The sequence below is a fragment of the Tinamus guttatus genome, unplaced genomic scaffold, assembly GCF_059628265.1.
Source record: "Tinamus guttatus ecotype Peru unplaced genomic scaffold, ASM5962826v1 Tinamus_guttatus_pri_ptg000457l, whole genome shotgun sequence".
Lineage (NCBI taxonomy): Eukaryota > Metazoa > Chordata > Aves > Tinamiformes > Tinamidae > Tinamus > Tinamus guttatus.
This window is the reverse complement of record NW_028288991.1, coordinates 380,196-394,734: the sequence shown is the minus strand read 5'-3', so window position 1 is coordinate 394,734 and position 14,539 is coordinate 380,196.

Genomic DNA, 14,539 nt, shown 5'->3' with positions numbered 1-14,539 from the left:
TGACTCCATACAGGCACCAACGGGCTGCTAAAGCGTTTCGCAGAAAACACCAAGGAACCTGTTTCTCACTCCAAGCACAAAGCGTGCGCAGCACGAGTCTTGGCACAGCAGAACACTTCCTTTGGCATGCCTTTTGCAGCCTCACTCCAAACGGGGCTCTCCGCTTCATCCATCCCCTGACTCCATACTAGCACCTACGGGCTGCTAAAGCGTTTCGCAGAAAACACCAAGGAACCTGTTTCTCACTCCAACCACAAAGCGTGCGCAGCACGAGTCTTGGCACAGCAGAACACTTCCCTTGGCATGCCCTTTGCAGCCTCACTCCAAACGGGGCTCTCCGCTTCATCCATCCCCTGACTCCATACAGGCACCAACGGGCTGCTAAAGCGTTTCGCAGAAAACACCAAGGAACCTGTTTCTCACTCCAACCACAAAGCGTGCGCAGCACGAGTCTTGGCACAGCAGAACACTTCCTTTGGCATGCCTTTTGCAGCCTCACTCCAAACGGGGCTCTCCGCTTCATCCATCCCCTGACTCCATACTAGCACCAACGGGCTGCTAAAGCGTTTCGCAGAAAACACCAAGGAACCTGTTTCTCACTCCAAGCACAAAGCGTGCGCAGCACGAGTCTTGGCACATCAGAACACTTCCCTTGGCATGCCCTTTGCAGCCTCACTCCAAACGGGGCTCTCCGCTTCATCCATCCCCTAACTCCATACTAGGACCAATGGGCTGCTAAAGTGTTTTGAAGAAAACACCAACAAACCTGATTCTCACTCCAACCACAAAGTGTGCGCAGCACGAGTCTTGGCACAGCAGAACACTTCCCTTGGCATGCCCTTTGCAGCCTCACTCCAAACGGGGCTCTCCGCTTCATCCATCCCCTGACTCCATACAGGCACCAACGGGCTGCTAAAGCGTTTCGCAGAAAACACCAAGGAACCTGTTTCTCACTCCAACCACAAAGCGTGCGCAGCACGAGTCTTGGCACAGCAAAACACTTCCTTTGGCATGCGCTTTGCAGCCTCACTCCAAACGGGGCTCTCCGCTTCATCCATCCCCTGACTCCATATTAGCACCAACGGGCTGCTAAAGCGTTTCGCAGAAAACACCAAGGAACCTGTTTCTCACTCCAACCACAAAGCGTGCGCAGCACGAGTCTTGGCACAGCAAAACACTTCCTTTGGCATGCCCTTTGCAGTCTCACTCCAAACGGGGCTCTCCGCTTCATCCATCCCCTGACTCCATACTAGCACCAACGGGCTGCTAAAGCGTTTCGCAGAAAACACCAAGGAACCTGTTTCTCACTCCAACCACAAAGCGTGCGCAGCACGAGTCTTGGCACAGCAGAACACTTCCTTTGGCATGCCCTTTGCAGCCTCACTCCAAACGGAGCTCTCCGCTTCATCCATCCCCTGACTCCATACTAGCACCAACAGGCTGAAAAAGCGTTTCGCAGAAAACACCAAGGAACCTGTTTCTCACTCCAACCACAAAGCGTGCGCAGCACGAGTCTTGGCACAGCAGAACACTTCCTTTGGCATGCCCTTCGCACCCTCACTCCAAACGGGGCTCTCCACTTCATCCATCCCCTGACTCCATACTAGCACCAACGGGCTGCTAAAGCGTTTCGCAGAAAACACCAAGGAACCTGTTTCTCACTCCAAGCACAAAGCGTGCGCAGCACGAGTCTTGGCACAGTAGAACACTTCCTTTGGCATGCCCTTTGCAGCCTCACTCCAAACGGGGCTCTCCGCTTCATCCATCCCCTGACTCCATACTAGCACCAACGGGCTGCTAAAGCGTTTCGCAGAAAACACCAAGGAACCTGTTTCTCACTCCAAGCACAAAGCGTGCGCAGCACGAGTCTTGGCACAGCAGAACACTTCCCTTGGCATGCCCTTTGCAGCCTCACTCCAAACGGGGCTCTCCGCTTCATCCATCCCCTGACTCCATATTAGCACCAACGGCCTGCTAAAGCGTTTCGCAGAAAACACCAAGGAACCTGTTTCTCACTCCAACCACAAAGCGTGTGCAGCACGAGTCTTGGCACAGCAAAACACTTCCTTTGGCATGCCCTTTGCAGCCTCACTCCAAACGGGGCTCTCCGCTTCATCCATCCCCTGACTCCATACTAGCACCAACGGGCTGCTAAAGCGTTTCGCAGAAAACACCAAGGAACCTGTTTCTCACTCCAACCACAAAGCGTGCGCAGCACGAGTCTTGGCACAGCAGAACACTTCCCTTGGCATGCCCTTTGCAGCCTCACTCCAAACGGGGCTCTCCGCTTCATCCATCCCCTGACTCCATACTAGCACCAACGGGCTGCTAAAGCGTTTCGCAGAAAACACCAAGGAACCTGTTTCTCACTCCAACCACAAAGCGTGCGCAGCACGAGTCTTGGCACAGCAAAACACTTCCTTTGGCATGCCCTTTGCAGCCTCACTCCAAACGGGGCTCTCCGCTTCATCCATCCCCTGACTCCATACAGGCACCAACGGGCTGCTAAAGCGTTTCGCAGAAAACACCAAGGAACCTGTTTCTCACTCCAAGCACAAAGCGTGCGCAGCACGAGTCTTGGCACAGCAAAACACTTCCTTTGGCATGCCCTTTGCAGTCTCACTCCAAACGGGGCTCTCCGCTTCATCCATCCCCTGACTCCATACTAGCACCAACGGGCTGCTAAAGCGTTTCGCAGAAAACACCAAGGAACCTGTTTCTCACTCCAACCACAAAGCGTGCGCAGCACGAGTCTTGGCACAGCAGAACACTTCCTTTGGCATGCCCTTTGCAGCCTCACTCCAAACGGAGCTCTCCGCTTCATCCATCCCCTGACTCCATACTAGCACCAACAGGCTGAAAAAGCGTTTCGCAGAAAACACCAAGGAACCTGTTTCTCACTCCAAGCACAAAGCGTGCGCAGCACGAGTCTTGGCACAGCAGAACACTTCCTTTGGCATGCCCTTTGCAGCCTCACTCCAAACGGGGCTCTCCACTTCATCCATCCCCTGACTCCATACTAGCACCAACGGGCTGCTAAAGCGTTTCGCAGAAAACACCAAGGAACCTGTTTCTCACTCCAAGCACAAAGCGTGCGCAGCACGAGTCTTGGCACAGCAGAACACTTCCTTTGGCATGCCCTTTGCAGCCTCACTCCAAACGGGGCTCTCCGCTTCATCCATCCCCTGACTCCATACTAGCACCAACGGGCTGCTAAAGCGTTTCGCAGAAAACACCAAGGAACCTGTTTCTCACTCCAACCACAAAGCGTGCGCAGCACGAGTCTTGGCACAGCAGAACACTTCCCTTGGCATGCCCTTTGCAGCCTCACTCCAAACGGGGCTCTCCGCTTCATCCATCCCCTGACTCCATATTAGCACCAACGGGCTGCTAAAGCGTTTCGCAGAAAACACCAAGGAACCTGTTTCTCACTCCAACCACAAAGCGTGTGCAGCACGAGTCTTGGCACAGCAAAACACTTCCTTTGGCATGCCCTTTGCAGCCTCACTCCAAACGGGGCTCTCCGCTTCATCCATCCCCTGACTCCATACTAGCACCAACGGGCTGCTAAAGCGTTTCGCAGAAAACACCAAGGAACCTGTTTCTCACTCCAACCACAAAGCGTGCGCAGCACGAGTCTTGGCACAGCAGAACACTTCCCTTGGCATGCCCTTTGCAGCCTCACTCCAAACGGGGCTCTCCGCTTCATCCATCCCCTGACTCCATACAGGCACCAACGGGCTGCTAAAGCGTTTCGCAGAAAACACCAAGGAACCTGTTTCTCACTCCAACCACAAAGCGTGCGCAGCACGAGTCTTGGCACAGCAGAACACTTCCTTTGGCATGCCTTTTGCAGCCTCACTCCAAACGGGGCTCTCCGCTTCATCCATCCCCTGACTCCATACTAGCACCAACGGGCTGCTAAAGCGTTTCGCAGAAAACACCAAGGAACCTGTTTCTCACTCCAACCACAAAGCGTGCGCAGCACGAGTCTTGGCACAGCAAAACACTTCCCTTGGCATGCCCTTTGCAGCCTCACTCCAAACGGGGCTCTCCGCTTCATCCATCCCCTGACTCCATACTAGCACCAACGGGCTGCTCCAGCGTTTCGCAGAAAACACCAAGGAACCTGTTTCTCACTCCAACCACAAAGCGTGCGCAGCACGAGTCTTGGCACAGCAGAACACTTCCCTTGGCATGCCTTTTGCAGCCTCACTCCAAACGGGGCTCTCCGCTTCATCCATCCCCTGACTCCATACTAGCACCAACGGCCTGCTAAAGCATTTCGCAGGAAACACCAAGGAACCTGTTTCTCACTCCAACCACAAAGCGTGCGCAGCACGAGTCTTGGCACAGCAAAACACTTCCTTTGGCATGCCCTTTGCAGCCTCACTCCAAACGGGGCTCTCCGCTTCATCCATCCCCTGACTCCATACTAGCACCAACGGGCTGCTAAAGCGTTTCGCAGAAAACACCAAGGAACCTGTTTCTCACTCCAACCACAAAGCGTGCGCAGCACGAGTCTTGGCACAGCAGAACACTTCCTTTGGCATGCCCTTTGCAGCCTCACTCCAAACGGGGCTCTCCGCTTCATCCATCCCCTGACTCCATACTAGCACCAACGGCCTGCTAAAGCGTTTTGCAGAAAACACCAACAAACCTCTTTCTCACTCCAACCACAAAGTGTGCCCAGCACGAGTCTTGCCACAGCAGAACACTTCCCTTGGCATGCCCTTTGCAGCCTCACTCCAAACGGGGCTCTCCGTTTCATCCATCCCCTGACTCCATACTAGCACCAATGATCTGCTCCAGCGTTTCGGTAAAAAAACACCAGTCGACCCTTTTTCTCACTCCAACCACAAAGCGTGCGCAGCACGAGTCTTGGCACAGCAGAACACTTCCTTTGGCATGCCCTTTGCAGCCTCACGCCAAACGGGGCTCTCCGCTTCATCCATCCCTTAACTCCATACTAGCACCAACGGGCTGCTAAAGCGTTTCGCAGAGAACACCGCCGACCCTGTTTCTCACTCCAACCACAAAGTGTGCGCAGCATGAGTCTTCCAGCACCAGAACACTTCCCTTGGCATGCCCTTTGCAGCCTCACTCCAAAGGGAGCTCTCCGCTTCATCCATTTCCTAACTCCATACTAGCACCAACGGGCTGCTAAAGCGTTTCGCATAAAACACCACCGACCCTGTTTCTCACTCCAAGCACAAACCGTGCCCAGCACGAGTCTTGCCACAGCAGAACACTTCCCTTGGCATGCCCTTTGCAGCCTCACTCCAAACGGGGCTCTCCGTTTCATCCATCCCCTGACTCCATACTAGCACCAATGATCTGCTCCAGCGTTTCGGTAAAAAAACACCAGTCGACCCTTTTTCTCACTCCAACCACAAAGCGTGCGCAGCACGAGTCTTGGCACAGCAGAACACTTCCTTTGGCATGCCCTTTGCAGCCTCACGCCAAACGGGGCTCTCCGCTTCATCCATCCCTTAACTCCATACTAGCACCAACGGGCTGCTAAAGCGTTTCGCAGAGAACACCGCCGACCCTGTTTCTCACTCCAACCACAAAGTGTGCGCAGCATGAGTCTTCCAGCACCAGAACACTTCCTTTGGCATGCCCTTTGCAGCCTCACTCCAAACGGGGCTCTCCGCTTCATCCATCCCCTGACTCCATACTAGCACCAACGGCCTGCTAAAGCGTTTCGCAGAAAACACCAAGGAACCTATTTCTCACTCCAACCACAAAGCGTGCGCAGCACGAGTCTTGGCACAGCAGAACACTTCCCTTGGCATGCCTTTTGCAGCCTCACTCCAAACGGGGCTCTCCGCTTCATCCATCCCCTGACTCCATACTAGCACCAACGGGCTGCTAAAGCGTTTTGCAGAAAACACCAACAAACCTCTTTCTCACTCCAACCACAAAGTGTGCCCAGCACGAGTCTTGCCACAGCAGAACACTTCCCTTGGCATGCCCTTTGCAGCCTCACTCCAAACGGGGCTCTCCGTTTCATCCATCCCCTGACTCCATACTAGCACCAATGATCTGCTCCAGCGTTTCGGTAAAAAAACACCAGTCGACCCTTTTTCTCACTCCAACCACAAAGTGTGCGCAGCACGAGTCTTGGCACAGCAGAACACTTCCCTTGGCATGCCCTTTGCAGCCTCACGCCAAACGGGGCTCTCCGCTTCATCCATCCCTTAACTCCATACTAGCACCAACGGGCTGCTAAAGCGTTTCGCAGAGAACACCGCCGACCCTGTTTCTCACTCCAACCACAAAGTGTGCGCAGCATGAGTCTTCCAGCACCAGAACACTTCCCTTGGCATGCCCTTTGCAGCCTCACTCCAAAGGGAGCTCTCCGCTTCATCCATTTCCTAACTCCATACTAGCACCAACGGCCTGCTAAAGCGTTTCGCAGAAAACACCAAGGAACCTGTTTCTCACTCCAAGCACAAACCGTGCGCAGCACGAGTCTTGGCACAGCAAAACACTTCCTTTGGCATGCCCTTTGCAGCCTCACTCCAAACGGGGCTCTCCGCTTCATCCATCCCCTGACTCCATACTAGCACCAACGGCCTGCTAAAGCGTTTCGCAGAAAACACCAAGGAACCTATTTCTCACTCCAACCACAAAGCGTGCGCAGCACGAGTCTTGGCACAGCAGAACACTTCCCTTGGCATGCCTTTTGCAGCCTCACTCCAAACGGGGCTCTCCGCTTCATCCATCCCCTGACTCCATACTAGCACCAACGGGCTGCTAAAGCGTTTCGCAGAAAACACCAAGGAACCTGTTTCTCACTCCAACCACAAAGCGTGCGCAGCACGAGTCTTGGCACAGCAAAACACTTCCTTTGGCATGCCCTTTGCAGCCTCACTCCAAACGGGGCTCTCCGCTTCATCCATCCCCTGACTCCATACTAGCACCAACGGGCTGCTAAAGCGTTTCGCAGAAAACACCAAGGAACCTGTTTCTCACTCCAACCACAAAGCGTGCGCAGCACGAGTCTTGGCACAGCAGAACACTTCCCTTGGCATGCCTTTTGCAGCCTCACTCCAAACGGGGCTCTCCGCTTCATCCATCCCCTGACTCCATACTAGCACCAACGGGCTGCTAAAGCGTTTCGCAGGAAACACCAAGGAACCTGTTTCTCACTCCAACCACAAAGCGTGCGCAGCACGAGTCTTGGCACAGCAAAACACTTCCTTTGGCATGCCCTTTGCAGCCTCACTCCAAACGGGGCTCTCCGCTTCATCCATCCCCTGACTCCATACTAGCACCAACGGGCTGCTAAAGCGTTTCGCAGAAAACACCAAGGAACCTGTTTCTCACTCCAACCACAAAGCGTGCGCAGCACGAGTCTTGGCACAGCAGAACACTTCCTTTGGCATGCCCTTTGCAGCCTCACTCCAAACGGGGCTCTCCGCTTCGTCCATCCCCTGACTCCATACTAGCACCAACGGCCTGCTAAAGCGTTTTGCAGAAAACACCAACAAACCTCTTTCTCACTCCAACCAAAAAGTGTGCCCAGCACGAGTCTTGCCACAGCAGAACACTTCCCTTGGCATGCCCTTTGCAGCCTCACTCCAAACGGGGCTCTCCGCTTCATCCATCCCCTGACTCCATACTAGCACCAACGGGCTGCTAAAGCGTTTCGCAGAAAACACCAAGGAACCTGTTTCTCACTCCAACCACAAAGCGTGCGCAGCACGAGTCTTGGCACAGCAGAACACTTCCCTTGGCATGCCCTTTGCAGCCTCACTCCAAACGGGGCTCTCCGCTTCATCCATCCCCTGACTCCATACAGGCACCAACGGGCTGCTAAAGCGTTTCGCAGAAAACACCAAGGAACCTGTTTCTCACTCCAACCACAAAGCGTGCGCAGCACGAGTCTTGGCACAGCAGAACACTTCCTTTGGCATGCCTTTTGCAGCCTCACTCCAAACGGGGCTCTCCGCTTCATCCATCCCCTGACTCCATACTAGCACCAACGGGCTGCTAAAGCGTTTCGCAGAAAACACCAAGGAACCTGTTTCTCACTCCAACCACAAAGCGTGCGCAGCACGAGTCTTGGCACAGCAAAACACTTCCCTTGGCATGCCCTTTGCAGCCTCACTCCAAACGGGGCTCTCCGCTTCATCCATCCCCTGACTCCATACTAGCACCAACGGGCTGCTCCAGCGTTTCGCAGAAAACACCAAGGAACCTGTTTCTCACTCCAACCACAAAGCGTGCGCAGCACGAGTCTTGGCACAGCAGAACACTTCCCTTGGCATGCCTTTTGCAGCCTCACTCCAAACGGGGCTCTCCGCTTCATCCATCCCCTGACTCCATACTAGCACCAACGGGCTGCTAAAGCGTTTCGCAGAAAACACCAAGGAACCTGTTTCTCACTCCAACCACAAAGCGTGCGCAGCACGAGTCTTGGCACAGCAGAACACTTCCTTTGGCATGCCCTTTGCAGCCTCACTCCAAACGGGGCTCTCCGCTTCATCCATCCCCTGACTCCATACTAGCACCAACGGCCTGCTAAAGCGTTTTGCAGAAAACACGAACAAACCTCTTTCTCACTCCAAGCACAAAGTGTGCCCAGCACGAGTCTTGCCACAGCAGAACACTTCCCTTGGCATGCCCTTTGCAGCCTCACTCCAAACGGGGCTCTCCGTTTCATCCATCCCCTGACTCCATACTAGCACCAATGATCTGCTCCAGCGTTTCGGTAAAAAAACACCAGTCGACCCTTTTTCTCACTCCAACCACAAAGCGTGCGCAGCACGAGTCTTGGCACAGCAGAACACTTCCCTTGGCATGCCCTTTGCAGCCTCACGCCAAACGGGGCTCTCCGCTTCATCCATCCCTTAACTCCATACTAGCACCAACGGGCTGCTAAAGCGTTTCGCAGAGAACACCGCCGACCCTGTTTCTCACTCCAACCACAAAGTGTGCGCAGCATGAGTCTTCCAGCACCAGAACACTTCCCTTGGCATGCCCTTTGCAGCCTCACTCCAAAGGGAGCTCTCCGCTTCATCCATTTCCTAACTCCATACTAGCACCAACGGCCTGCTAAAGCGTTTCGCATAAAACACCACCGACCCTGTTTCTCACTCCAAGCACAAACCGTGCGCAGCACGAGTCTTGGCACAGCAAAACACTTCCTTTGGCATGCCCTTTGCAGCCTCACTCCAAACGGGGCTCTCCGCTTCATCCATCCCCTGACTCCATACTAGCACCAACGGGCTGCTAAAGCGTTTCGCAGGAAACACCAAGGAACCTGTTTCTCACTCCAACCACAAAGCGTGCGCAGCACGAGTCTTGGCACAGCAAAACACTTCCTTTGGCATGCCCTTTGCAGCCTCACTCCAAACGGGGCTCTCCGCTTCATCCATCCCCTGACTCCATACTAGCACCAACGGGCTGCTAAAGCGTTTCGCAGAAAACACCAAGGAACCTGTTTCTCACTCCAACCACAAAGCGTGCGCAGCACGAGTCTTGGCACAGCAGAACACTTCCTTTGGCATGCCCTTTGCAGCCTCACTCCAAACGGGGCTCTCCGCTTCATCCATCCCCTGACTCCATACTAGCACCAACGGCCTGCTAAAGCGTTTTGCAGAAAACACCAACAAACCTCTTTCTCACTCCAACCAAAAAGTGTGCCCAGCACGAGTCTTGCCGCAGCAGAACACTTCCCTTGGCATGCCCTTTGCAGCCTCACTCCAAACGGGGCTCTCCGCTTCATCCATCCCCTGACTCCATACTAGCACCAACGGGCTGCTAAAGCGTTTCGCAGAAAACACCAAGGAACCTGTTTCTCACTCCAACCACAAAGCGTGCGCAGCACGAGTCTTGGCACAGCAGAACACTTCCCTTGGCATGCCCTTTGCAGCCTCACTCCAAACGGGGCTCTCCGCTTCATCCATCCCCTGACTCCATACTAGCACCAACGGGCTGCTAAAGCGTTTCGCAGAAAACACCAAGGAACCTGTTTCTCACTCCAACCACAAAGCGTGCGCAGCACGAGTCTTGGCACAGCAGAACACTTCCTTTGGCATGCCTTTTGCAGCCTCACTCCAAACGGGGCTCTCCGCTTCATCCATCCCCTGACTCCATACTAGCACCAACGGGCTGCTAAAGCGTTTCGCAGAAAACACCAAGGAACCTGTTTCTCACTCCAACCACAAAGCGTGCGCAGCACGAGTCTTGGCACAGCAAAACACTTCCCTTGGCATGCCCTTTGCAGCCTCACTCCAAACGGGGCTCTCCGCTTCATCCATCCCCTGACTCCATACTAGCACCAACGGCCTGCTAAAGCGTTTTGCAGAAAACACGAACAAACCTCTTTCTCACTCCAAGCACAAAGTGTGCCCAGCACGAGTCTTGCCACAGCAGAACACTTCCCTTGGCATGCCCTTTGCAGCCTCACTCCAAACGGGGCTCTCCGTTTCATCCATCCCCTGACTCCATACTAGCACCAATGATCTGCTCCAGCGTTTCGGTAAAAAAACACCAGTCGACCCTTTTTCTCACTCCAACCACAAAGTGTGCGCAGCACGAGTCTTGGCACAGCAGAACACTTCCCTTGGCATGCCCTTTGCAGCCTCATGCCAAACGGGGCTCTCCGCTTCATCCATCCCTTAACTCCATACTAGCACCAACGGGCTGCTAAAGCGTTTCGCAGAGAACACCGCCGACCCTGTTTCTCACTCCAACCACAAAGTGTGCGCAGCATGAGTCTTCCAGCACCAGAACACTTCCCTTGGCATGCCCTTTGCAGCCTCACTCCAAAGGGAGCTCTCCGCTTCATCCATTTCCTAACTCCATACTAGCACCAACGGCCTGCTAAAGCGTTTCGCATAAAACACCACCAACCCTGTTTCTCACTCCAAGCACAAACCGTGCGCAGCACGAGTCTTGGCACAGCAAAACACTTCCTTTGGCATGCCCTTTGCAGCCTCACTCCAAACGGGGCTCTCCGCTTCATCCATCCCCTGACTCCATACTAGCACCAACGGCCTGCTAAAGCGTTTCGCAGAAAACACCAAGGAACCTATTTCTCACTCCAACCACAAAGCGTGCGCAGCACGAGTCTTGGCACAGCAGAACACTTCCCTTGGCATGCCTTTTGCAGCCTCACTCCAAACGGGGCTCTCCGCTTCATCCATCCCCTGACTCCATACTAGCACCAACGGGCTGCTAAAGCGTTTTGCAGAAAACACCAACAAACCTCTTTCTCACTCCAACCACAAAGTGTGCCCAGCACGAGTCTTGCCACAGCAGAACACTTCCCTTGGCATGCCCTTTGCAGCCTCACTCCAAACGGGGCTCTCCGTTTCATCCATCCCCTGACTCCATACTAGCACCAATGATCTGCTCCAGCGTTTCGGTAAAAAAACACCAGTCGACCCTTTTTCTCACTCCAACCACAAAGTGTGCGCAGCACGAGTCTTGGCACAGCAGAACACTTCCCTTGGCATGCCCTTTGCAGCCTCACGCCAAACGGGGCTCTCCGCTTCATCCATCCCTTAACTCCATACTAGCACCAACGGGCTGCTAAAGCGTTTCGCAGAGAACACCGCCGACCCTGTTTCTCACTCCAACCACAAAGTGTGCGCAGCATGAGTCTTCCAGCACCAGAACACCTCCCTTGGCATGCCCTTTGCAGCCTCACTCCAAAGGGAGCTCTCAGCTTCATCCATTTCCTAACTCCATACTAGCACCAACGGCCTGGTAAAGCGTTTCGCATAAAACACCACCGACCCTGTTTCTCACTCCAAGCACAAACCGTGCGCAGCACGAGTCTTGGCACAGCAAAACACTTCCTTTGGCATGCCCTTTGCAGCCTCACTCCAAACGGGGCTCTCCGCTTCATCCATCCCCTGACTCCATACTAGCACCAACGGCCTGCTAAAGCGTTTCGCAGAAAACACCAAGGAACCTATTTCTCACTCCAACCACAAAGCGTGCGCAGCACGAGTCTTGGCACAGCAGAACACTTCCCTTGGCATGCCTTTTGCAGCCTCACTCCAAACGGGGCTCTCCGCTTCATCCATCCCCTGACTCCATACTAGCACCAACGGGCTGCTAAAGCGTTTCGCAGAAAACACCAAGGAACCTGTTTCTCACTCCAACCACAAAGCGTGCGCAGCACGAGTCTTGGCACAGCAAAACACTTCCTTTGGCATGCCCTTTGCAGCCTCACTCCAAACGGGGCTCTCCGCTTCATCCATCCCCTGACTCCATACTAGCACCAACGGGCTGCTAAAGCGTTTCGCAGAAAACACCAAGGAACCTGTTTCTCACTCCAACCACAAAGCGTGCGCAGCACGAGTCTTGGCACAGCAGAACACTTCCTTTGGCATGCCCTTTGCAGCCTCACTCCAAACGGGGCTCTCCGCTTCATCCATCCCCTGACTCCATACTAGCACCAACGGCCTGCTAAAGCGTTTTGCAGAAAACACCAACAAACCTCTTTCTCACTCCAACCACAAAGTGTGCCCAGCACGAGTCTTGCCACAGCAGAACACTTCCCTTGGCATGCCCTTTGCAGCCTCACTCCAAACGGGGCTCTCCGCTTCATCCATCCCCTGACTCCATACAGGCACCAACGGGCTGCTAAAGCGTTTCGGTAAAAAAACACCAGTCGACCCTTTTTCTCACTCCAACCACAAAGTGTGCGTAGCACGAGTCTTGGCACAGCAGAACACTTCCCTTGGCATGCCCTTTGCAGCCTCACGCCAAACGGGGCTCTCCGCTTCATCCATCCCTTAACTCCATACTAGCACCAACGGGCTGCTAAAGCGTTTCGCAGAGAACACCGCCGACCCTGTTTCTCACTCCAACCACAAAGTGTGCGCAGCATGAGTCTTCCAGCACCAGAACACTTCCCTTGGCATGCCCTTTGCAGCCTCACTCCAAAGGGAGCTCTCCGCTTCATCCATTTCCTAACTCCATACTAGCACCAACGGCCTGCTAAAGCGTTTCGCATAAAACACCACCGACCCTGTTTCTCACTCCAAGCACAAAGCGTGCGCAGCACGAGTCTTGGCACAGCAGAACACTTCCTTTGGCATGCCCTTTGCAGCCTCACTCCAAATGGGGCTCTCCGCTTCATCCATCCACTGACTCCATACTAGCACTAACGGGCTGCTAAAGCGTTTCGCAGAAAACACCAAGGAACCTGTTTCTCACTCCAACCACAAAGCGTGCGCAGCACGAGTCTTGGCACAGCAGAACACTTCCTTTGGCATGCCCTTTGCAGCCTCACTCCAAACGGGGCTCTCCGCTTCATCCATCCCCTAACTCCATACTGGCACCAACGGGCTGCTAAAGCGTTTCGCAGAAAACACCATGAAACCTGTTTCTCACTCCAACCACAAAGTGTGCGCAGCAAGAGTCTTGGCACAGCAGAACACTTCCTTTGGCATGCGCTTTGCAGCCTCACTCCAAACGGGGCTCTCCGCTTCATCCATCCCCTGACTCCATACAGGCACGAACGGGCTGCTAAAGCGTTTCGCAGAAAACACCAAGGAACCTGTTTCTCACTCCAACCACAAAGCGTGCGCAGCACGAGTCTTGCAACAGCAGAACACTTCCCTTGGCATGCCCTTTGCAGCCTCACTCCAAACGGGGCTCTCCGCTTCATCCATCCTCCAACTCCATACTAGCACCAACGGCCTGCTAAAGCGTTTTGCAGAAAACACCAACAAACCTCTTTCTCACTCCAACCACAAAGCGTGCGCAGCACGAGTCTTGCCACAGCAGAACACTTCCCTTGGCATGCCCTTTGCAGCCTCACTCCAAACGGGGCTCTCCGCTTCATCCATCCCCTGACTCCATACTAGCACCAACGGGCTGCTAAAGCGTTTCGCAGAAAACACCAAGGAACCTGTTTCTCACTCCAACCACAAAGCGTGCGCAGCACGAGTCTTGGCACAGCAGAACACTTCCCTTGGCATGCCCTTTGCAGCCTCACTCCAAACGGGGCTCTCCACTTCATCCATCCCCTGACTCCATACTAGCACCAACGGGCTGCTAAAGCGTTTCGCAGAAAACACCAAGGAACCTGTTTCTCACTCCAACCACAAAGCGTGCGCAGCACGAGTCTTGGCACAGCAAAACACTTCCTTTGGCATGCCCTTTGCAGCCTCACTCCAAACGGGGCTCTCCGCTTCATCCATCCCCTGACTCCATATTAGCACCAACGGGCTGCTAAAGCGTTTCGCAGAAAACACCAAGGAACCTGTTTCTCACTCCAAGCACAAAGCGTGCGCAGCACGAGTCTTGGCACAGCAAAACACTTCCTTTGGCATGCCCTTTGCAGCCTCACTCCAAACGGGGCTCTCCGCTTCATCCATCCCCTGACTCCATACTAGCACCAACGGGCTGCTAAAGCGTTTCGCAGAAAACACCAAGGAACCTTTTTCTCACTCCAACCACAAAGCGTGCGCAGCACGAGTCTTGGCACAGCAAAACACTTCCTTTGGCATGCCCTTTGCAGCCTCACTCCAAACAGGGCTCTCCGCTTCATCCATCCCCTGAC